This window comes from Pelophylax lessonae (genome assembly GCF_965119305.1).
Source record: "Pelophylax lessonae genome assembly, chromosome: 7".
Lineage (NCBI taxonomy): Eukaryota > Metazoa > Chordata > Amphibia > Anura > Ranidae > Pelophylax > Pelophylax lessonae.
This window is the reverse complement of record NC_138774.1, coordinates 91469157-91493714: the sequence shown is the minus strand read 5'-3', so window position 1 is coordinate 91493714 and position 24558 is coordinate 91469157. Positions and strand designations below refer to the sequence as shown.

General features: G+C 43.4%; 1 long non-coding RNA gene across 1 annotated transcript in view; it reads right to left on the bottom strand.

The window, feature by feature from the left end:
• Nucleotides 1–11520: 11520 nt before the first annotated feature.
• LOC309560729 overlaps nt 11521–24558 on the bottom strand; it is a 62380-nt gene continuing 49342 nt past the window's right edge. The window contains exon 3 of the long non-coding RNA XR_014225519.1: nt 11521–11915. This is a non-coding gene — a long non-coding RNA (uncharacterized lncRNA). The remainder of the gene's footprint in view (nt 11916–24558) is intronic.

Here is a 24558-nt window from a genome sequence, read left to right as displayed (position 1 = left end):
GCTGCCCATCAGTGCTCATCAGTGCCGCCCATCAGTGCCACCCGTCAGTGTCCATCAGTGCCACCCATCAGTGTCCATCAGTGCCGCCTCTCAGTGCCCATCAGTGTCGCCCGTCAGTGCCGCCTCTCAGTGCCCAGCAGTGCCACCTCTCAGTGCCCAGCAGTGCCACCTATCAGTGATCATCAGTGCCGCCTATCAGTGCTCATCAGTGCCGCCTATCAGTGCACCTATCAGTGCTCATAAGTGCGGCATATTAGTACCTCCTCATCAGTGCCACCTCATCAGTGCCCATAAGTGCCACCTCATAAGTGCCCATCAGTGCAGCCTATCAGTGCCCATCAGTGCCGCCTCATCAGCGCACATCAGTGAAGGAGAAAAAGTTATTTATTTTCAAAATTTACTCACAGAAAATAAGAAAAACTTTTTTTTTTTCAAAATTTTCTATCTTTTTTCTTTTTTTTTGTAAGAAAGAAAAAACCCAGAGGTGATTAAATATCACCAAAAGAAAGCTCTATTTGTGTTAAAAAAAATGATTAAAACTTCATATGGGTACAGTGTAGCATGACCGCGCCATTGTCATTCAAAGTGTGAGAGCACTGAAAGCTGAAAATTGGCCTGTGTAGGAAGGGGTTAAAAGTGCCCAGTAGGCAAGTGGTTAACAGTATACTTTTCTAAGATTGTATTTTAGTCCTGCAAAAATTTGGCCTCTTTTGCTGTGTTAACTGTGCTACACACAGTAACAACAGTTACTGGCCAATTATTTTGTAGAACTGGCGGACTGACGGACCGGCAGATAGGGAGGAGAGGCAGGCAGAACTTGCATTGCACAAGAGGTACAAAGCAGACTGCAAATGTATCAGTAGTGAGCCATCAACCATGTACAGTCACATCTGGCGCTCCCAGGATGCCGTCACATGGCTCCGCAGTGTAGGCTTTCTTTAATGTGTCTGTTGCTGACAACAGTGTTGCCATCTGCAGCCTTTGCAGTCAACGCATAAGTCGCGGTAAGCCCAACACTCACCTAGGGACAACCGCCTGAAGAAGGCACCTGAAATTCCATCAACAAGCCCAGTGGGAGCAACACCGTCAGAACCCACAAAGCCACACTCCAGGCTCTCACCGTCCAGCCTCTTCTCCTTTTCCTGTCTCCTTACAGTTGTCCAACACTCCACCTTCCATGATGCCATCGTCACGTGGTTCTGGAAAAAGGCAGGCTTCTGTGGCTCAAATGTTGGAGCGTAAAAAAAGGTGTCCGACTACATCAGGTTAACGACCGATGTGGACGCTCTGAGGAGTGATGAACCCCTGGACTACTGGGTGGGAAGGCTTGACCTCTGGCCAGAGCTTGCACAATTTGCAATGGAACTGTTGGCTTGCCCCCTGTTCAGTGTCCTGTCCGAAAGGACGTTCAACGCAGCAGGGGGGATCGTGACCGATAAGCGCACTCGCCTAGCTCATGACAGTGTAGACTGCCTCACATTTATAAAAATGAATGAGGCACGGATCTCTGAGGAATTCAACACATGTGGCCAGTAGACCATGTTTCATTGAAATTCCTCATGACAGGCCACAAATATCTGCCAGACCGCCATCCACCCACAACAATTCCTGGTCCTTGTTTCCGCTAAATACAGCGGCATAAAAGGCATTTCATGTCCATTGAATGGCTAATTTTTGGGGCCTATACAGGCCGACACTTACTTCTGTATACTGTGAATGCCTAATGTACCTCTAGCCATCAAATACACTACTTTCTTTGCTGTCAGTTAAACCCATGTGAGCTAATTTTTGGAGCCTATACAGGCCGACACTAACTTCTGTATCCTGTGAATGCCTAATGTACCTCTAACCATCAAATACACTATTTTCTTTGCTGTCAGTTAAACCCATGTGGGCTAATTTTTGGGGCCTATACAGGCCGACACTTACTTCTGTATACTGTGAATGCCTAATGTACCTCCAGCCATCAAATACACTACGTTCTTTGCTGTCATTTAAACCCATGTGGGCTAATTTTTGGGGCCTATACAGGCCGACACTTACTTCTGTATCCTGTGAATGCCTAATGTACCTCTAGCCATCAAATACACTACGTTCTTTGCTGTCAGTTAAACCCATGTGGGCTAATTTTTGGGGCCTATACAGGCCGACACTTACTTCTGTATACTGTTTGTACCTAATGTGCCTAATGTACCTCTAGCCATCAAATACACTACGTTCTTTGCTGTCAGTTAAACCCATTTTAGCTAATTTTTGGAGCCTATACAGGCCGACACTTACTTCTGTATCCTATGAATGCCTAATGTACCTCTAGCCATCAAATATACTATGTTCTTTGCTGTCAGTTAAACCCATGTGGGCTAATTTTTGGGGCCTATACAGGCCGACACTTCTGTATCCTGTGAATGCCTAATGTACCTCTAGCCATCAAATACACTACGTTCTTTGCTGTCAGTTAAACCCATGTGGGCTAATTTTTGGGGCCTTTTATGGCTGACACTTACTTCTGTATCCTGTGAATGCCTAATGTACCTTCAGCCACAGAATACAACGTTCTTAGCTGTCAGGTAAACCCATGTGGGCAAATTTTTCCGTCAAATTGTGGAATGGATGCGGACCCATTTTACAGATGTGTGAATGGACCCTATATGTATTTGACATTTATTTACCGGCTGCTGTCAGTTCTGGCTGATTTAGGAAAAAAAACAACATTTTTTTGCTGTAAAAAAAAAAAAAATGTAATGCAACTTTTACAATTGCAATACTTCTGTTATGCGGGGGTGGTGGGATTATTTGTGCACAGCTAGTAAGTCTTTTGTGGCTGCAAATATGACCTAAAGGTTCTTAAAGTTCGCCTCCCATTAAAGTCAATGGGGCCCGCCGCGAACTTGCGTTTCGCGGACATTTGAGAAAGTTTGCGGCTAACGTTCGCGAACCGCCCTGGCCGATGTTCGTCCATCACTACTCACTGAAGTTAGAGTTAGGAACTACAGAAAACAGGGTGCCTTGACAGGGCCATTAGCTTACGCATGTATTTGCAAATGTGTTCAGACTAAACCCTGCTCTTAACGCATATTGTTAGACAGATCAATTGGCTGGTTGGTAAGTTTTAGCTAGGAAATCTCTTTTATATTTGTTTGACATACGTCGCCCTTCCAGAGCTCCTTGCTTCAAAGACCAGTTATAGGTGGGGGCAGTGGCCACTTGTTTGTAGAATGTTACTCCCTTTCTCAACCTCAGAACCAACATCAGAATCAAATAATGACTTTGCATTATTAAGAAGCAAGTGGCTGATGCTGTGTTTAAATAATTCAGCTGACTCCCCTGTGCATGATGGTGAGGCTATGGTAGGAGTAGCTGTGGACAAGGAGGCAGAATAGGCATCTCTGGCAGCTGTGGTGGACTGAAAACTAGTGTCAGCTTGGGTGATGGAGAATGAGGAGGATTAGAATGGTAAGCCAGTCAACCACCTCCTCTACATGCTGTGGCTGGATAGCACGATAGCTAAGTAAAATGAGACAAATGTGCCCTGCCTGTGGACGGACCATGTCCACCTTTGCCTGTGGACTCAGACGCTGCTGGCCCCCTCACAGTGCCATGGAAATGTCTGCCTATCCTTGTTGGCCTCCCAAACATGATGGGGGGGCTTATTACACAAATTTATTAGATAATAAGAAATGGGTGATTGGATGCACTTTATTTAATGAAATGTGGTGTTTGGTGCACTATAAACTGTGTACAATAGAGGACTGCCGCTGACACAAATTGAAAAACTAATTGAAAAAATAAAATAAATAAATAATAAAAAAGGGGAATGCCAGCATCACAGTAAGACAAACTGTGGCTGACAATTTAAAAAAGGGAAACAACAACTATAATAATAATAAAAATTAAAGGACGCAGCAACAAAAAAAAAAAAAAAAAGAAAAGTGGTGCTTGGTGCACTATAAACTGTGTAAAATTGGGGACTGCCGCTGACACAATTTGAAAGAAAACAAAAATTAAAGTCTTGTCTCTTGGGAGATTGGATACACAGGAGGGGACAGACCCTTTCGAGCTTGTGATCTTATGCAACACGAGTCGCTGTATACCCTTACTGGAGATTAGACTTTCTACTACAGCCAAACTTTAACAGAGTAGCCTGGGAGGATTTCCACCCCGAAAACGAATACTCCTTCAAGCTGTTTTAGTGTGGATATGCATCAGTAATTGGACTCTTAAAGGTGAATAACTAGTACATATTGAAGACACAGCCTTTTTACATATTGTTACGAATAGAGTCTACTGGGGATTACCCTTTGACCCCTGTGCTCGCCCGGGAGGCATTTTCAGATGATATGTTCTGTTCTATTGGTGCCCTTATAGAATATAAGTTCCTCTTTTTTTTGGGGGTCCTGAAGAAGCTATGCTTATGGTGAAATGCGTTGACCGGTGGAGGGTACCTCTATTCAACATCATCCTCATTTTGGGGCCCATTTGTGACACCAACCCGTTTTTGGGGGGCTCTCACAGCTGGTCCCTCTATTGTGAGGTTATATGTGTACAATATTTCATGCACCATGTTTACTATGTTTTTAATGTACTCATAATGGATTTATATCATGTGTCACAACTTTAATGTTCTCAATAAATATTTTATTTTATACTTTAACTAGTGGAATTTGTCTCATATTCATGCCAGTAAAGTCCTCCTATGACAGGATGGGGTCCTGTTTCTTTTTTTTTTTCATAATAATAATAATAAAAATAAAAGGACGCCGCAAAAAAAAAAAAAAAAAAATGAAAAGTGGTGCTTGGTGCACTATAAACTGTGTAAAATTACAAGATCCGCAACTTCATATCATGTAAAACTGAAGGAGCAATATATATATTAGAATGCTCATTTTGTTTACAGTATGTGGGGAGAAAAAAGATTTATGGTAGAGGCTAAGAGAGCACAGTCAAAACATCAGAAAGGGCTGAAACATCTGAAACAAAAAAATGGCGGAAATTTTACCCCCATCACAGAGGACGGTCAGAATGCAGCACTTCCAGGCTTTGCTGCGAGAAATGCTGCATTCTGCTTTTGCGTGAGCTGGCAGAGGAATTTCCAGTCACAGAGAGACAGTTGCAGGTAGCAATCCAACAGCGCCTGCAAGAAGAGGGCGGTTTAAAGATGTGCTGGTCACTTCAGATATGAGATCCTTCTTTCAGCCAACCCATCGACAGCTGTACTCCGGATCCAGCATCAGGGAACGCCTAGACCGACAGGTATCCGACTATATCGGGTTAATGGCCGATGTGGACGCTCTGAGGAGTGATGAACCCCTGGACTACTGAGTGGGCAGGCTTGATCTCTGGCCAGAGCTTTCCCAATTTGCAATGGAACTGTTGGCTTGCCCTCCGTCCAGTGTCCTGTCCGAAAGGACGTTCAGCGCAGCAGGGGGGATCGTGACCGATAAGCGCGCTCGCCTAGCTCATGACAGTGTTGACAACCTCACATTTATAAAAATGAACGAGGCATGAATCTCTGAGGAATTCAACACATGTGACCAGTAGACCATGTTTGATTACAATTCCTCATGACAGGCCACAAATATCCTGTGAATGCCTAATGTACCTTCAGCCACAGAATACAATGTTCTTAGCTGTCAGGTAGACCCATGTGGGATAATTTTTGGGGCCTTTTATGGCCGACACTTACTTATTTATCCTGTGAATGCCTAATGTACCTTCAACCACAGAATACAATGTTCTTAGCTATCAGGTAAACCCATGTGGGCTAATTTTTGGGGCCTTTCATGGCCGACACTTACTTATTTATCCTGTGAATGCCTAATGTACCTTCAGCCACAGAATACAACGTTCTTATCTGTCAGGTAAACCAATGTGGGCTAATTTTTGGTGCCTGGAATGGCCGACACTTACGTCTGTATCCTGTGAATGCCTAATTTTTCAGTCTGGAATTTAAAATCAATGGGTCTTTAAACCTTCTGTCAAATTGTGGAATGGATCTGCATTTTTGCTGTAAAAAAATAATAATAATTTTTAGGGCAACTTTTCCAATTGCAATACTTCTGTTATGACATTGTCCATGTGGTGGGACTATTTGTGCACAGCTAGTAAGTCTTTTGTTGCTGCAAATATGACCTAAAGGTTTTTAAAGTTTGCCTCCTATTAAAGTCAATGGGGCCTGCCGCGAACTTGTGGTTCCTGGACATCTGAGAAAGTTTGCGGCTAACGTTCGTGAACAGCCCCAGCTGATGTTCGTCCATCACTACTACTCTATTGATGAATTTAATTTATTGATATATGAACTTGGTTTATTTATTTATTTGCCTATTTGCACACTTTTATGCAGCACTGGTGATTTGGATGCGCCACCCAGCAGGGTCACTTTAGAATGAATGTATTTTTATTTTTTTGCTGTATGAAATTACTCTATTTATTTTCACATTTGCAGAGTTCTTTGTAGCACTGGTGAATTGGATTCACCAGCCAGAGGGGTTATCCTAAAATTTTATGTTGGAAAACTGATGTTTCATACATTTGTTACATGCATATTATGTTATCCTCTGTAGTAGCACTGGTAATTTGGGATTTTTCACCCAACAGGGTCATTTGGTAAATGTATTCATTGGCTCTAGAAAGTTTTTTGCACATTTACTCAAAGGTACCCAACACAAGTATTTGTTGTATTTAATTAATCTAATTGATGGAATTTTGGCACATTAGGACACAATCACATGTTACTTATGTTTATTGAATGTAATCTATAACATACAAGCAATATTAGATAAGGCTTGGTGATTGGTGTAACATATAATTGGATATGATTATACATTTATTCATTACTATTAAGCACTAATTACATTAAAGTAAAGCACCACATCATTACATCTTTGTATATGTGGGGACACATTGAACATTGTGAGCAGCTGCTTTTAATAACCATCATTTAATTATTATCTAAAAACTTGTTAAAAGTGGTAACGCATAGGACCTCTTATATATACAGTATAAGATGTCAGAATCACTACTCGATTCTCTAATCAGCATACACAACTTCACAACATTGTGAAACAATATTGTCACTTACTGAGTTCATATCCCTCAGTGAGTCCATTTGTCTCTGACAGACCTAGATTTGCGTATCAACGTACTACATCTGTCGATGACAAATTAGTCTGAAGTGAATTGAAAGCAACAGAAAGAAAAGACCCGTGCAAACATTTGGGTACTTTCAACTGTGGAGGTTGCTCCTACTGCCAATTCATAAATACCAACAAAAACATCAGATTACCCAATGGTAGTACATCTCATCCACACCATTATAATTGTAAAATCATAGGCATTGTATACCTATTGACATGTGAATGCAGAAGTCAGAAAAACTAAACAGGAATTTTGAAGAATAATGTACAGACATGTACTGAGCATGAAGACGTGCAACCCTAACCTCCCCTTGAGTAGGCATTGTGCATTGCTACATGGACATATATTCCACAAGATCACCTTTTTGACCTTAGACCAAATTCATCCCAATAAAAGATGGGGGAATTGGATTAAGATTCTATTACAGCATGAACTCAAATGGATATATAAATTAAAGGCAACTTCGCCCCTGGGTTTAAATGACTCCTTCAGCTTCAAACCCTTCCTAGGGGTTTGTTTTAGGGGGTATGGAAAAATAAGAGATATCTAGGACCTATTAACATATCCATATAGAGCCCTTTATGGACATGTATTCCTGAGTACATATTCAATAACTGAATGCTCTATAACGAATCCTGTTTATTCTGAATTGTATGATGACATTTGTGTATTTAACGTTCAGGTTCTATGTATGTCTTACCATTTTGAGCTGTCCAGTTTATGTACCCCTTTTCGCCATTTGGTTGTTAATACCCAGAATATTTCTCTATGCTCTTGTGTGATATTGTGATAACTGGGCGTTGTTCCCGTCGGGTCTTCTGAGGGCCACCCTTTTTTTGGGCCTGTTGTGTCTGGCTGCCACCTGATGCACGGGGCCGCTCATCTATTAACTTTTTATCGTGGGCAATTCCTTTAGGCATGTGAATGGCACGGTATCCACGTGGGGTCGATAGTGGGCTAGTATGTGATGTGTACCGGTTCCGGTTCTGGGTGTGTATGAACTTCTTCGATCGATTGGATAATCAGAACACCAACACTAATCGGTTATGGTTGGATTATGATTACAATTTATTGAAAGTCAGAGAATTTATACTTCAAAATATCTTATCTCCAGAGCATCTTACATACGTAAACAAAAATAACACATCTATACCATGTCTAACCACAATAAGTAAAATAACACATCTATAACACATCTATAACATGTCTAACCACAATCTACAGTACATTATTCCGAGAAGTTAGGACTAGACATATGCTAAATATAATTGCAAGCTGAAGCAGGTGTGAAAGTAAGCTTTGCATGTGCGCAGTAGTATGTCCGCAGTAGTTCATGTTTCAATTTATAAGATATATATTCTTTAAGACATTTTAAGGGTAACTCTAACTTCTCAATATAAACTTGTATATCAATATACTAAGCTGAACATTTCAAAGGTGCACATTTCCCTCACATACTAGCATATTATGACATTGCCTTGCAGGTTTCAATAAAAAAAGAAGAAAAAAACTAGTGGTTTACTACTGCTTTTATCTCCTCTATTACTTCAATTACTTTCTATTGCATACTCCTTTTTTGTAGGTTTCCTGGTGGGATACTCTTGCTGGTATGGCCCTAGTGGCTGTCTGCTGCCTGGATCCCCTGTGAGTGTTCTCGACCCCTCCCTGGCCTTGACTGGCAACAGCGGCCAGTATCTTTCTTTTAAATTGCATGTGGCTAACAATGATTCACATTGGCATTCATCTAAACTGTGAGTATGCAATAAATACAGACATTTATTTGCTATCACGATTCATGATTTGTCATATTTTTGATAATTGTAATTTATTGCAGATACAATGCATATTGTTATTTGATACACCCCTGGAGAAAGGAAATTGAAAGGCGTCGGGTGTCTCCTCTATATAGCATGATATTTGTACTTAAAACATCATGTTGGATGAAATGTCATACATGGTGTAAATGTTCATACAGGAATATGATTCATGAATGTTTGTTTGGATATACAGTGGGTACGGAAAGTATTCAGACCCCCTTAAATTTTTCACTCTTTGTTATATTGCAGCCACTTGCTAAAATCATTTAAGTTCATTCTTCTTCCTCATGAATGTACACATAGCACCCCATACTGACAGAAAAACACAGAATTGTTGACATTGTTGCAGATTTATTAAAAAAGAAAAACTGAAATATCACATGGTCCTAAGTATTCAGACCCTTTGCTGTGACACTCATATATTTAACTCAGGTGCTTTCCATTTCTTCTGATCATCCTTGAGATGGTTCTACACCTTCATTTGAGTCCAGCTGTGTTTGACCTTCCAGATCACAATGCATGTCAGAGCAAATGAGAATCATGAGGTCAAAGGAACTGCCTGAAGAGCTCAGAGACAGAATTGTGGCAAGGCACAGATCTGGCCAAGGTTACAAAAAGATTTCTGCTGCACTTAAGGTTCCTAAGAGCACAGTGGCCTCCATAATCCTCAAATGGAAGACGTTTGGGACGACAAGAACCCTTCCTAGAGCTGGTCGTCCGGCCAAACTGAGCTATCGGGGGAGAAGAGCCTTGGTGAGAGAGGTAAAGAAGAACCCAAAGATCACTGTGGCTGAGCTCCAGAGATGGTCAGGAGATGGGAGAAAGTTGTAGAAAGTCAACCATCACTGCAGCCCTCCACCAGTCGGGGCTTTATGGCAGAGTGGCCCGATGGAAGCCTCTCCTCAGTGTAAGACACATGAAAGCCCACATGGAGTTTGCTAAAAAACACCTGAAGGACTCCAAGATGGTGAGAAATAAGATTCTCTGGTCTGATGAGAACAAAATAGAACTTTTTGGCTTTAATTCTAAGCGGTATGTGTGGAGAAAACCAGGCACTGCTCATCACCTGTTCAATACAGTCCCAACAGTGAAGCATGGTGGTGGCAGCATCATGCTGTGGGGGTGTTTTTCAGCTGCAGGGACAGGACGACTGGTTGCAATCGAGGGAAAGATGAATGCCACCAAGTACAGGGGGGTCTTTCACACGGGCGTTCCGTATGTCCGTATGTAAATACGGATGTCTGCGGATGACACCACTGACATCCGTTTTTGCTTCAGTTCCGTTTTTTGAAAGGAAGAAAAAATAGGGTTCTCCTCCGTTCAAGAAAACTGAACTGAACTGAACTGACAAAAAACGGATGTCAGAGGATGATCATCCGATGACATCCGTATTTACATAGAGATACATTATGTCCGTTTTTCATCCGCAAACGGATGGGATGAAAAACGGACATACGGAACGCCCGTGTGAAAGAGCCCTTAAAGAGTAATTTTGGAGGTGAGCGGCCATTTCACTTATTTATGGATACATGCTCACCATAGAAGTGATAAAGTTTCCCGCACCACCGAGTGATCAAAAAGTTTCCAGCACAACCAGTTATCCTTTTTAGACACCAACACTGAGATTTTTTTGTGCTAAAACCTCTCATTTGAGAGTGTATGAACATTCCTTGCATTTTTGCACAATAAATTTCTTTCACTTATCATTAGTTGTTACCCCCTTTGCTTTTTGGGGTATTTTACTTTTTTCCACAGTGTGATTTACTGTTACTTTACTACCTATTTGGTTTTTCTGATCAGACCCTTTTATTTGATCAGTATTTAGCACAGTGCACTTATATTCACTGAATGCTAGCTGTTATTCGGTCTACACTTTGTTTAAGCTGATTAGCACCTTTTAAGCACAGTGCACTTTACTACTTCACTATCACCTTACCATCTGATATTATTACTTTATCATTTTATTGTTCTCTGCCATTATTTTTATTTATGGTTATTTTTATCTTGATGTTTATTTTTTGCGATTCTTGATATATTTTATGATCTAGTTGTGATTGATTAAGCGCCGATTTATTTTACATCGTTTTCTATGCTTATGTGTATGTGGGGACACTACTAAAATTGGCTGTTAACCGTGATCCTATCACACCCAATCTTATCTCACACACTACACCCTGTTATATGGTCAGCACATAGGTTCTCTCACCTCTCTAAAGTTTTTGGTTGCGTTAGATTTGACCTCTGCTCAGAAATAATGGGGTGGATTTACTAAAGGCAAATAGACTGTGATTTTTGGAAGGGCAGTTGCACTAATTTTCCCCAGAGGTTAGTGAATGTGCTGAAGCTTCACTTTGTAGAGAATGCCCAATCAGGTGCAAGAAACTGCATTTTTTGCTTTACCATGATTAGATGATGGAAATCTGCAGAGCTTCACCACATTCGCTAACCTCTGGGGAAAATGAGTACAACTGCACTTCCAAAGCACACAGTCTATTTGTTTTTAGTAAATCCACCCCAATATGTTTTCCTGCAGCTGCAAGCTGTTGTTAAACTTAAATGTTAAGGATTGCAGCTCCCAACACCGACAAAATGTACCGGAACTTCATTCTCACATGTTATACAAATTACATCAGTTGGTTTCTTTAATTTATACTTGCAAACCTTGGTTGTTTCAATGCAGTCAGCGAGATTAAACTCTTTAGGACTTAATACATTTGTGGGACCCTTAACTTTTCTACAGAGGACCTTCACTTGCGCAGGGTATGAATAGATGAAGGTGTTCCGTGACTTGCAGTTGAACAATTTTTTTTTCATGATATTATCACAGTCAACATCCAGGGTTTTTGTCAGGTGCTTCTTCTGAAATGTTTTCCAGTCTTGACATAAGGACTTATGGGTGAGACTCAAAACAACTGCAAATATCAAGAGAAAGCAGAACTTTGGAAACATTCTGGAAGTTGTAATCTAACAAAAAAAAAAAAAAAAAAGAGCAAAGAAAATGATTATATCCTATATGGCTTTTATAAGACTAATCTCAAAAAGAAAAATGAAAGCAAAATTCTTCCTAATCTTCATTCTGCCGTTATTATTGTAGCACTGCCCCCTAGAGAGCTGCTGAGAATTGCACCTTCTGGATTTCCCTGGGTTACCCGTAACAACAGTCTGTAGAAACGTATCACTTTAGACACTTGGCTCAGACAATGAACAGTCCAGGGGATTTGTTTTTTTTGTGTTTTAATTTAGAACTGGGATGGGAGAAGGGGACATTCCAACTATGAACTATGCACAAAGCTTGAGAACAACTGACTGTAGTGTGTGCGGCAAGGCTGCTGCTTCTCCTTGCCACTGAAGTGAAGATAATGAATATGATCCTGAAATAGTTCCTCTTCAGGGTCCTAACTTGGCACCCCCTTGCTCACTTTCTCTGCGTGCTAGCCCTTGCCCACTGACTCTCCACTGGAGTGGTCCCCTTCCTGGGCAGACCCCTGGCAAGCTTCCCAGTACTCAAGGACACTGTTTTTCCCAAGGTTGCTCTGCGTTCAGCTCCACTTGTCAGTATCCTGGACCTCCTGGCTCATCACCACACTTCTGGCTCACTAGGCCGACCGCCTGTGACCACCTTCCATACAGACAGGAGGAGAGACAGCCGTCACCCTCGTCCTGGGACCTGGCTTCCTGCCCAAAAGACACCCTTTCACATGTGCCTGTGGCTTTTATAACATATCCCAGGATGCACCACTGTCGTGCCAACCCACTGGGATAGTCACAAAAGCCTGTGTGTCACTGGCTGGGTTTCCTAAAACAGGCTCCCCTATTGGATACAGTGGGGACACTCCCTCAGACCAGATGAATCACACATGGACACATGTAACAGTCCTAACTACTGATCAGGCTCCCCTGATAAGCAGATGGAGCCAACAATAGTTTACCTGCTGCTCCCCTGATAAGCAGGCAGAACAAACTACGCTCCTTAACTAGCACCTACATAGGAGGGTGCTACATCATTCTCACATTTTTTACCTTTACTGACACGTAACACTGTAGAATTATTTTATTAATTCGGTTTTATCATAGATTTGGCAATTATGCCATTTTTTACAGGTTCTCTTTAAAACTCTGTTACTAATAGTCTGGCATAAGCAGGGCCGGTGCTAGACTATTTTACGCCCTAGGCAAGACCAGCTACTTGCGCCCCCCCCCCCCCAAAAAAAATAAAAGGTAAGGGGTTAAAAACTCCTCTATGTCATACCCAGTGACCCTGATCCGATGGTTTCTCCATGTTATGCTTTCATACCCAGTGACCCCCCATATTCCTCCATGTCACACCCGGGGACCCTAATGTCCCTCCATGTCACACCCAGGGACTTTGATGTATTTCCATGTCACATCCTTGGACCCCAATATTCCTCCATGTCATGCTGTCATACCCACTGACCCTGATGTTCCTCCATGACACACCCAGGGACCCTCGTGTTCCTCCATGTCATGCTGTCATACTCAGTGACCCCAATGTTCCTCTATGTCAGACCCTGATGTTTTTCCATGTCACAGTTGTGGACCCTGATGTTCCTCCATGTCCGACCTGGGGACCCTGATGTTCCTCCATGTCACACTTGGGGACCCCAATCCCCCATGGCACACCCAGGGACCCCAATTCCTCATGGCACACCTGGTGACCCCGAACTCCTGTTACACCCAGTGACCCCTATCCTCCATGTCACATCTGTTGACTCTGATTCCCCATGGCACACCTGGTGACCCCGATTTCCTTTCATACCAGGGATGCTCCATGTAACACCCAGGGACCCTGATCCCCTGTTCTGGGGACACTAACTGGGCGGTATGAAGAGAGTGGCCCCCAACTCTGCCCTCCTTCACAGTGATCCTGCTGATTCTTTCTATCAGGACGCTCCTCTCCTGGACCACAGTGCTCACCACAGCTCCAACCGGCTCCTGGTGGAGGGAAAAGCAGCAGTCAGAGAGCTCCGCATGTCCTTCATCACCAACCTCCTCAGACCATTCCGGTGCCTCATCTCTTCTGCCCCAGTAAAGGTTCCGCCCTCCAGTGCCGAGCTCCGGCTCAGGTTCAGCTCTCCTCCGCTCCCTGCTTAATACCAACCCAGGGAAATGAACGGCTGCCCACCAACTCAGTGCAGAGAGTCACTTCCTGCCTGGGGTTAAGGCCGTTCAGCTCCAGCTGAAGAGGATTATCATGCAGGCAGCACTCTGGTGGGCTCCATTCCTGCCTCTTGGGGCCCCCCAACAGTGGTGGAAAGCCAGGGCCTGATAGTTCCGCCACTGCCCAAGACACCTGGCATCTTTCTCTGTCCCTACTTCCTCCCCTACCGCCAGCTCTCCCCTCAGCTCACAGTAATCATTCATGATGGAGAGAGAGGGCCAACTCCTGGCTGTGCCCCTAGGTGGCAATGCGCCCTAGGCGGCTGCCTAGTTTGCCTAGTGGAAGCACCGGCCCTGGGCATAAGGTCAATTTCTAATTTAAGAGTATGAATGGTCATTTTGCCAGTCAGCTGCCACTTCCTGATGTTCACGGTTAATTGCCTAAGGTCAGAAGGTCAGAAGTTATGCTTTCATAAATTACTACAGAATATTAGTTTTTCCTGTAAATTTTATTATGTGATTGTCATTACTCAAAATACTAAAGCCTTGTCAATTGTTTAGCTATATGTATTTTTGAACCGTGACAAATATAGTTAATAACGAATCTTTGTTTGAAACAATATTTAAATAGCTATTCCCTTAGATATGACACATGCATTTTCATTCATACAATTCACACATACATCAGACTCTGCTACACACATACACTGAAGGAATATCATATACATTTTACATACTGAAGCTCGCATCTTTTTCTGTAATATCTACAAAAGCTTTTTATCCATAATTATTGTAATTTTTACTGAGTAATATTTTTTACATTGCATTTATGCCGATTGTGTATGAATAAACTCACACTTTGATTTAAGTCAGCCTGGCTATTGAACTAAACGCCTAAAAGACGTTACAGATATTTTTTAATATCCGCCTTATTTTCCAAACACCTAAAATACACAGAACAAATGGATCTGTAACATTGTGTAAATTGTGGTGCGTTGCAACGCAATTGTGTCAGAGGCATGTGCAATGTGTCTTAATGTGCATAGCACTAACGCATGCAAACAGATATCTAAATGGGCCCTGAGAGCTTATTTACACTTCTCTGTGCTTGTTACTGCAATGGATGCCAACACACCTCACGTGTTAGGACTGTTCCGGTGTAAAACACAAGAGCTCACAAAAATGTGAATGGTATTGTACCGTGTATCACAATCACAAGCATTTTAAAATGTAACAGAAAAAAACAAATTACATATACGATGCAGTCTGTCATTAACATTAAGACAGCAATTGTTATCTCTGTGTCACATAATTGTATTAGTTGTTGATCCTGCCAATATATATGTTATTTGTTCACTTTCTGTAACAGCCTAAATAATCCAGCAAAAGCAGTTACAGGGTGTAATGGAGGTGGTGTTAGCCCCTGGCTACCTTCACTGACTATGACAAATGGCTGGTCATTAGGGAGGAGCTTCGAGTTTGAGTCGAACGTAAATTGAACTCGAACATCGGGTGTTCGTTCGTTCGCAGAACAACGAACAAACGTGGCCATTCGCGGGAAATTCGCCCCCTGGCCACCTTCACTGACAATGACAAATGGCTGGTCATACTCACACCCTTCTGTCACTGATAACAATAACATGACAATGAACAAAGATTTTCCAGCTTGTGGGATCAGCTTGTGCCAGTTGGCTGAGAGGGATTGTCGCTGGGTTTGGTTAACTAAGCAATTAACCCTATAGCCCCAGATCAACAGTCACCAGATAGTTGTCATTCTGCTATATGACATTCCCAAAAAAAAAAATCAAAAAAATCAAAATTTCTTAACATTTTAGGCCAATTTGTTTTATGCTATATATTTTTGGTAAAAAAAAATTGCAATAAGCGTATTTTGATTGGTTTGCGCAAAAGTTATCGTGTCTACTAACTACGGGAAAGATTTATGTCATTTTTATTGTTTTTTTTTTTTACTAGTAATGTCGGCGATCAGCGATTTTTTTGCAGGACTGTGACATAGCAGCTTACAGATCGGACCCACAGGATCACATGAGCTCTGTGATCATCACCGTCCTTCTCTCTTAGCGGGGAACGATCCCGGGTGTCAGGCGGCAATTGGAGCCACCTGCCCGCTGCATCGGCTTCCCCGCTGACGAGCGGGGATGGGGGCATGCCGCCAGCTGCGCACGCTCGCCCCCTAAACTCCCGAGAGCGAGCGCCATACATGTATGGCGATTTGCCTGGGAGCGGCTGTAAAGTGGTTAACTGACAACTGCGTGGTCGTGCAACGCTGTACCCAAATACAATTTACTTCCTTTTTTTTCCCACAAAAAGGTTTTTTTTTTTTGGTGGTATTTGATCATCTCTGCGGTTTTTTGATTATGCCCTATAAACAAAAAAAGAGCGTACATTTTTTTAAAAAAGCAGTATTTTTCATTTTCTGCTATATAACATTCCCAATAAAAAAAAATTCAAAATCTAATTTTTTCATCATTTTTGGCTAATGTGTATTTTGCCACATATTTTTGGTAAAACAAATCCCAATAAGTGTATTTTGATTGGTTTGCACAAAAGTTATCACGTCTACAAACTAGGGGAAAGATTTATGTCATTTTTATTTATTTATTTTTTTACTAGTAATGGCGGCGATCTGCGATTTTTAGTGGGACTGCAACATTGCAGCAGACAGATTGGACCCCTAACTGACATTTTTGACACTTTTGGGGGACCAGTGACATTAGTACAGTAGTCAGTGCTAAAAATATGCACTGCTACTGTAAAAATGACACTGGCAGGGAAGAGGTTAACACCAGGGGCGATCAAAGGGTTAAATATGTACCTAGGGGGTGATTGTAACTGTGTGGGGGACAGACTTGGTGGATGGAAGCAAGGCTTGGCGTCTGTGTTCTGAAATAACAGGAACACAGCAGCCCTTTTTCAATCAGTGACAGAGGAGCGGTGTGCTGTGTTTACAACGGCACACCACTTTCTGTCTGTCCCTGCAGCGATCGCCGGGTTCCCGGCGGCCATCGCGGCCGCTGGACCCATTGCTTAGCTGCAGGGCTCCCGCGAGCCAACGTACCCGCAGGAGAGCCAGCCTGCCGCAGTTTATCTTCGGCGGCTGCTCTTTAGGTGGTTAAACAACTTCTAGACCGCCTGCCGCAGTTTTACGTCGGTACTTTGACGTTAAATACCGGTGTTATGGCAGCAGATAGCTGACATAACCCCAGTAATTTCTTACTCGGCCGACGGTCCTCTTTCACATAAAAGTGGTCCCAGTGGCGGATTCGGGAGGGTACCCTCTCCCGCTGCTTCCCAGTCGTTTTCCCCGCTTACCGGCATCGTCTGTAGCGGGGAAAACAATCTGGTCCTCTGAGGTGCTGTGCAGGAAGTCGAGTGAGGGCAGGATGGCCCTCATCAGCCCAACAGCCTTAATGGGCCCATATACATTTTTTTTTTGCTTTTAAGTGTAGATGTGAGATCTGAGGTCTTTTTGACCCCAGATCTCACATTAAAGAGGCCCTGTTCTGCTTATTTATATTACAAGGGTTGTTTAAATTCCTTTTAATAGAAATATAAGTGATCAAAAAAAAATAAAAGTGTAAAAAAAAAAAATTTAAAGTGCCCCATCCCTCCGAGCTCGCGCACAGAAGCGAACGCATATGTGAGTCACGCCCACATATGTAAACCATGTTCAAACCACACATGTGAGGTATTGCCGCGATCGTTAGAGCAAGAGCAATAATTCTAGCCCCAGACCTCTTCTTTAACTCTAAACAGTTAACCTGTAGAAATGTTTAAATCTTTGCCTTTTAAGATTATTAAGTACCGTAGTTTCTTGCTATTTAAAAGCAGGACATGTTAGGTATCTATATACTCAGCATAACATCATCTTTCACATTATACAAAAAATTAGGTTAACTTTTGTTCTTTTTTAATTTATTAACCACTTCAGCTTCGGAAGGTTTTACACCTTAATGACCAGGCCATTTTTTGCGATTTGGCACTGCGTTACTTTAATGAAAAATTGCACAGTCGTGCGAGGCTGTACCCAAATACAATTGATGTCCTTTTTTCCCCACAAATAGAGCTTTCTTTTGATGGTATTTGATCACCTCTGTGGTTTTTAGATCTTGCGCTATAAACAAAAAAAGAGCGACAGTTTTGAAAAAAAACACACAATTTTTTACTTTCTGCTATAAAACATTTCCAATAAAAAAATGTAAAAAATCACATTTTTTTTAATCAGTTGAGGCCAATTTGTATTCTGCTAAACTTTTTTGGTAAAAAAAAATTATAAATCCCAAAAAGCGTATTTTAATTGGTTTGCACAAAAGTTTTTGTTTTTATTAGTAATGGCGGCGATCAGCGATTTTTAGCGGGACTGCAAGATTGCGATGGACAGATCAGACCCCAAACTGACATTTTCTGACACTTTTTGGGGACCAGTGACATTAATACAGTAATCAGTGCTAAACAATATGCACTGTACCTGTATAAATGACCCTGGCAGGGAAAGGGTTAACACTGGGGGGTGATCAATGGGTTAAATGTATGCCTGCTTGTGCTTGCTGATTGTAGGGGGAGGGGCGGCTCGGGTTCTGTGACAGGCACAGAGAGATTGGGGTTTCAGTTTAGCTGAAACTCATGATCTCTCTCTGCCTGTATGACAGAAGACCCGCCTGCTTTGTCTTCTGTCAGTTTCCCCAAAGATCGCGGGAGGCCGGCAGCAATCGATGTCTCCTCCAGCGGTCTGGCTCCTGCTGTGTCTAATCACCGCTGATTCCATGTGCACAATCACATAGATTTACGTGATTATGCGCAGCCGAGCCGCCCTGCCACAGTAAATCTGCGTGGGGCGGTCGGCAAGTGGTTAAAGGGTATTTTTGCAAAAAAAAAATTGCGTTTGAAAGACCGCTGCGGAAATTCAGTGTGACATAAAATATTCTATATAAAATATTAGTCTCTGTTCAAGAAAAAAAAAAAAAAAAAAAATATATATATATATATATATATATATATATATAATGTTTAAGGGTTCTAAGCAAAAAATACTAATTTAAACTTCTAAAAAACAAATGTAAGAAATAGCCAGGGTCAGCAAGTGATTTTAAGAAGTCATTACTCAAGTTCTTTCTTGATGCAGCCAGAGCTCGAATACCGAGAAGAAAAGAACAGGCGCCGCTGAGTGTAGCAGTCGGTGGCATACCGACAGGGGGGGCGGTGGGGCGGTCCGCCCCGGGTGCCACACATTAGGGGACCAGGGTGACACCCGGGGCCGGCCGCCGGACTGCCTCCGCCGCTCACTGACACAGGAGCGCAGAGGAGGAGAAACTGTATAAAGCGGAGAATGGGAGAGAGACTCACTTCGCTCACGAGCCCTGCATACACAGTGGGAAATGCCAGAGTTAACTGTGCTAGATAATGAGAAGGCGATTGGTTGCTAGGACCGCCTAGCAACCAATCACTGGCTCATTAACTAGCACAGTTAACTTCGGCATTTCCCGCTGACCACTGTGTATGCAGGGCTCGTGAGTGACAGTGAGTCTCTCTCCCATTCTCCGCTTTATACAGTTCCTCCCTCTCTGCTCTCCTCCTAATAAGGTAGGAGGGGCGATTGTATTGTAAAGAGGTTCTATTGGGGGGGGGGGGAGGGGGTCTGCATTGTAGAGGGGTTTTATTGGAGGGGGGGGGTCTGCATTGTAAAGGGGTTTCATTGGAGGGGGGGTCTGCATTGTAAAGGGGTTTTATTGGAAGGGGGGGTCTGCATTGTGAAGGGGTTTTATTGGAGGGGGGGTCTGCAATGTAAAGGGGTTTTATTGGAGGGGGGGGTAGTCTACATTGTAAAGGGGTTTTATTAGGGGGGGGTTTGTCTGCATTGGGGGGGGGGGTGTCTGCATTGTAGAGGGGTTTTATTGGAGGGGGGGGTCTGCATTGTAAAGGGGTTTTATTGGAGGGGGGGGGGTTGTCTGCATTGTAAAAGGGGTTCTATTGGGGGGCTTGTATTGTAAAGTGGTTCTATTGGGGGGTCTGCATTTTAGAGGGGTTCTATTGGGGGGGGGGTTGTATTGTAAAGGGTTCTATTGGCGGGGTTTGTATTGTAAAGGGGTACTATTGGGGGGCTTTGTATCGTAAAGGGGTTCTATTGGGGGGTCTGCATTGTAAAGGGGTTCTATTGGGGGGGTTTGCATTGTAGAGGGATTCTATTGGGTAGGTTTGTATTGTAAAGGGGTTCTATTGGCAGGGGCTTTGTATTGTAAAGGGGTTCTATTGATGTGGGCTTTGTATTGTAAAGGGGTTCTATTGGGGGCTGTATAATGTAAAAGGTTCTATTGAGGGGGAGCCAGGGTTATGTCAGGTAAAAGGGTTCTATGGGGGGGGGGGGTGCGGGTGCGGAAACTGTGTAATGTAAAGGGTTCTATGGGGGGGGGGGTGGGGGCTGTGTAATGTAAGGGGTTCTTTTGGGGGGCAGGGGCTGTGTAATGTGAAGGGTTCCGTGGGGGGTGGGGGCTGTGCAATGTAAGGGGTTCTATTGGGGGTCGGGGGCTGTATAATGTAAAAGGTTCTATGGGGGACGGGGGGCTGTGTAACATAAAGGTTTCCATGAGGGGGGTGTGGGCTGTGTAATGTAAAGGGTTCCATGAGGGGGTGGGGCTGTGTAATTTAAAGGGTTCCAATGGGGGGGCTGTGTAATGTAAGGGTTCCAATGGGAGGGCTGTGTAATGTAAAAGGGTCCAGGGGTACGTGGGACTGTGTAATGTAAAGGGGTCTAGGGGTACGGGGGCTGTGTAATGTAAAGGGGTCCAGGGGTACGGGGCTGTGTAATGTAAAGGGGTTTAGGGGTACGGGGGCTGTGTAATGTAAAGGGGTCCAGGGGTACGGGGGCTGTGTAATGTAAAGGGGGTCTTCCTACATTTTACTCGCAGTTATTACTGCAGTCCTATAGATTTTTTTTCTGCATTTTCTGAAAGCGCACCAAAAGTCTTGCATGCTGCATCTTTGGCACGCTTTCAGAAAACAGGAAAATAATTTTTTTTGGGGGGGGAGTGACACCATGGTTTACTGCACCAGGTGACACCAACTCTAGTGACACCACTGGCAGTAGCACACAGTAAGTATTACACTGCCAGTTACATGTATTTCTGTCTGGCGCCTCAGGTCCATCGGCGCTGTTTTTGCAGAGGAGGAGGGGTCTGGTCGCCGGGTCAATCTGCGGTTTGTCGCCTGCACGCCAGGGGGGTGCCAGATATAGGATCCGCCCCGGGTGCCAAATGCTTTAGGTACGCCCCTGGTAGCAGTAAAGACTTATTGCATGACATTAATATAAACTCACATGGAAGTAGATGCTTGTCCTCATAGCTCCCGAATCCCTTCCTGTATGTGGCACTTCCGCCCTCAGGCTGACCAGCAGGCGGGAGATGACAACACCAGGGGAGGCCAATAGGAGGAGCCGGATCAAGCTTGGACAGTGGTGAACCGCAAGTCTACCAGTGATGACGTAACGCGTTTCGGAGCATGCGTACAAAGCTCAGGTCTAACTAACTCAGTGTACGTACTTTTGTTGCTAGCAGTTTAGACATTAATGGCTGTGTGTTGAGTTATTTTGAGGGGACAGCAAATTTATACTGTTATACAAGCTGTACACTCACTACTTTACATTGTAGCAAAGTGTAATTTCTTCAGTGTTGTCACATGAAAAAATATAATAAAATATTTACAAAAATGTGAGGGGTTTTGTGAGATACTGTATAGTAAACAACTAATATAGAGAGTATAAAGAAGCCACAGAGTACTGCCAGGTGTGTGACCTTATTTATAGGGCAATATAGATCTAATACAGAGGTATGATATAATAGTCATAGAGAATATGTACAATTACTTCTAAATGAGGGAGATAAACAAAACATATCAACTAAAAGCAGACATGTTTTTCTCTGTTGTTGAGGATTCTTTCTGTCTTCAAAGATATATGCGTATAGGGTAGGGTCAGTATTCTGATCACAACCCAATACCTACAGGCATTGATTACTGCTAAGGCTCACAGGGGCTACTGAGAGGCTTGACTACCTTCGTAAAGTCACACACTTGTTCCAGCCTGGTAAGAAAAACTCTCCTGATAATCCAAACATAACAGATTGACAGCGCTCAGGGCCTATATATGTAGCTGTATATTAAACAGTTCCACAAAGAGTAAATAGCAAGATCCCACTGTCGATAGTATTAGGTAATTTATTCAGCTTCATAGGCATAAAAGTCATTAAGTCCTGATGGAACCAAGCCATGGTTGATGTGTCTCAGATGAAAAAAATCCTATCATGTTAAGCAGATGGTCCCAGCATTTGGAGACTGGGATCAGCTCAGCCCCCGGCCGGAAGTGATGTCAGCTGTGGGCCAAATGGAGCCACGGTAAGCGGAAATGAAGCGCAAACTCATGCTGGTTGCTGTGACATTGCGATTCACATGCACGCTCTTTGTAAAGTAATGGACACAGAGGCAACTAGGTTATTTATAAAGAACTGAAGGTATAAACTGAACAGTAAAAATCAAATCTGGATTAGCAAGACTGGGTACTAAAAACTGGACTAGATAACCAAACCCATGCATGCTAAGATCCAGGGGGGTATTCTAAAAATTATCTATTTTGTTATATAAATATTTATATCTTTTCATGTGACAACACTGAAGAAATGACACTTTGCTACAATGTAAAGTAGTGAGTGTACAGCTTGTATAACAGTGCAAATTTGCTGTCCCCTCAAAATAACCCAACACACAGCCATTAATATCTAAACCGCTGGCAACAAAAGTGAGTACACCCCTAAGTTAAATGTGCAAAATGGGCTCAATTAGCCATTTTCCCTCCCCGGTGTCATGTGACTCGTTAGTGTTACAAGGTCTCAGGTGTGAATGGGGAGCAGGTGTGTTAAATTTGGTGTTATCGCTCTCACTCTCTCATACTGGTCACTGGAAGAACTCTCTCTGAGGATCTGAAAAAAAAGAATTGTTGCTCTACATAAAGATGGCCTACAGTTCATTGAGGGCACCATGAATGCCAACATGTACTGTGACATACTGAGGCAGAGCATGATCCCCTCCTTTCAGAGACTGGGCCACAGGGCAGTAATCCAACATGGTAATGACCCCAAACACACCTCCAAGAAGACCACTGCCTTGCTAAAGAAGCTGAGGGTAAAGGTGATTGACTGCCCAAGCATGTCTCCAGACCTAAACCCTATTGAGCATCTGTGGGGCATCCTCAAACGGAAGGTGGAGGAGTGCAAGGACTCTAACATCCACCAGCTCCGTGATGTCTTCATGGAGGAGTGGAAGAGGACTCCAGTGGCAATCTGTGAAGCTCTGGTGAACTCCAAGCCCAAGAGGGTTAAGGCAGTGCTGGAAAATAATGGTGGCCACACAAAATATTGACACTTTGGGCCCAATTTGGACATTTTAACTTAGGGGTGTACTCACTTTTGTTGCCAGCGGTTTAGACATTAATAGCTGTGTGTTGAGTTATTTTGAGGGGACAGCAAATTTACACTGTTATACAAGCTGTACACTCACTACTTTACATTGTAGCAAAGTGTCATTTCTTCAGTGTAGTCACATGAAAAGATATAATAAAATATTTACAAAAATGTGAAGGGTGAGGGGCGTAGCGTACGGCGCTGAAGATGGCGGCTTAATCCAGAAGCTCCGCTCGGCCACCCGGGACTACAGCCTCCAACGGACCCCCTCCACTGGTGTACTCACCTCTGCCGGACCCCCGAAGACCCCGCGAATGCCGAGGAGGAAAAAAGTAGCTCTGCAGCTCTCCAGGCTGGAGGGATTCTTCATCTCCAGCGCCGCCGGTCTTCGGTCTCTCGTGGAGACCCAGTGAGACAGGCGGGCCGCGATCCTCCGCTCAGGCAAGTAGCCAACCCGGACAGTGGGAACTCTTCTGGTTCCTCAACCCCCCCATCACCCTCCACCAGAAGCCCTGCAAAGCACAAGCCCCGCCGAGAGTCACCCCCAAATTGAGTCCAGTGCAGCCCTATGGAGCAGACAGCGGTTCCTCTTCCTCCCCAGGACCCTGTGCTTCACTCCCCAGACCCCCTTTGCAGCCTTCCCAGCAGGGGACCAGCCTGTCTCAACCACCCTATTAAAGGACATGCTGCATTCCTTGTGGACCTCCATACACACAGATATGATGCAGTGCATGTCTCAGACAAAGCGTGATGTGCAGCATTTGGGAGAGAGAGTAGACATTGTTGAAGCCTCTATGGAAAAATGTACACTCTCCTTTAACACTCTCATTGATGCTCATAATGGTCACTCAGAAGACATTGCCTGGCTCAAAGACAAGATAGCGGACCTAGAGGATAGATCGCGGAGGTACAACTTAAAGCTCAGAGGAGTACCTGAGTCAGAACAACCTCAGCATCTGGAAAAAATGGCTAAAGATCTCTTTTCTGCTATAGTGCCTTCTCTCTCTGAATATGAATTAGCGATT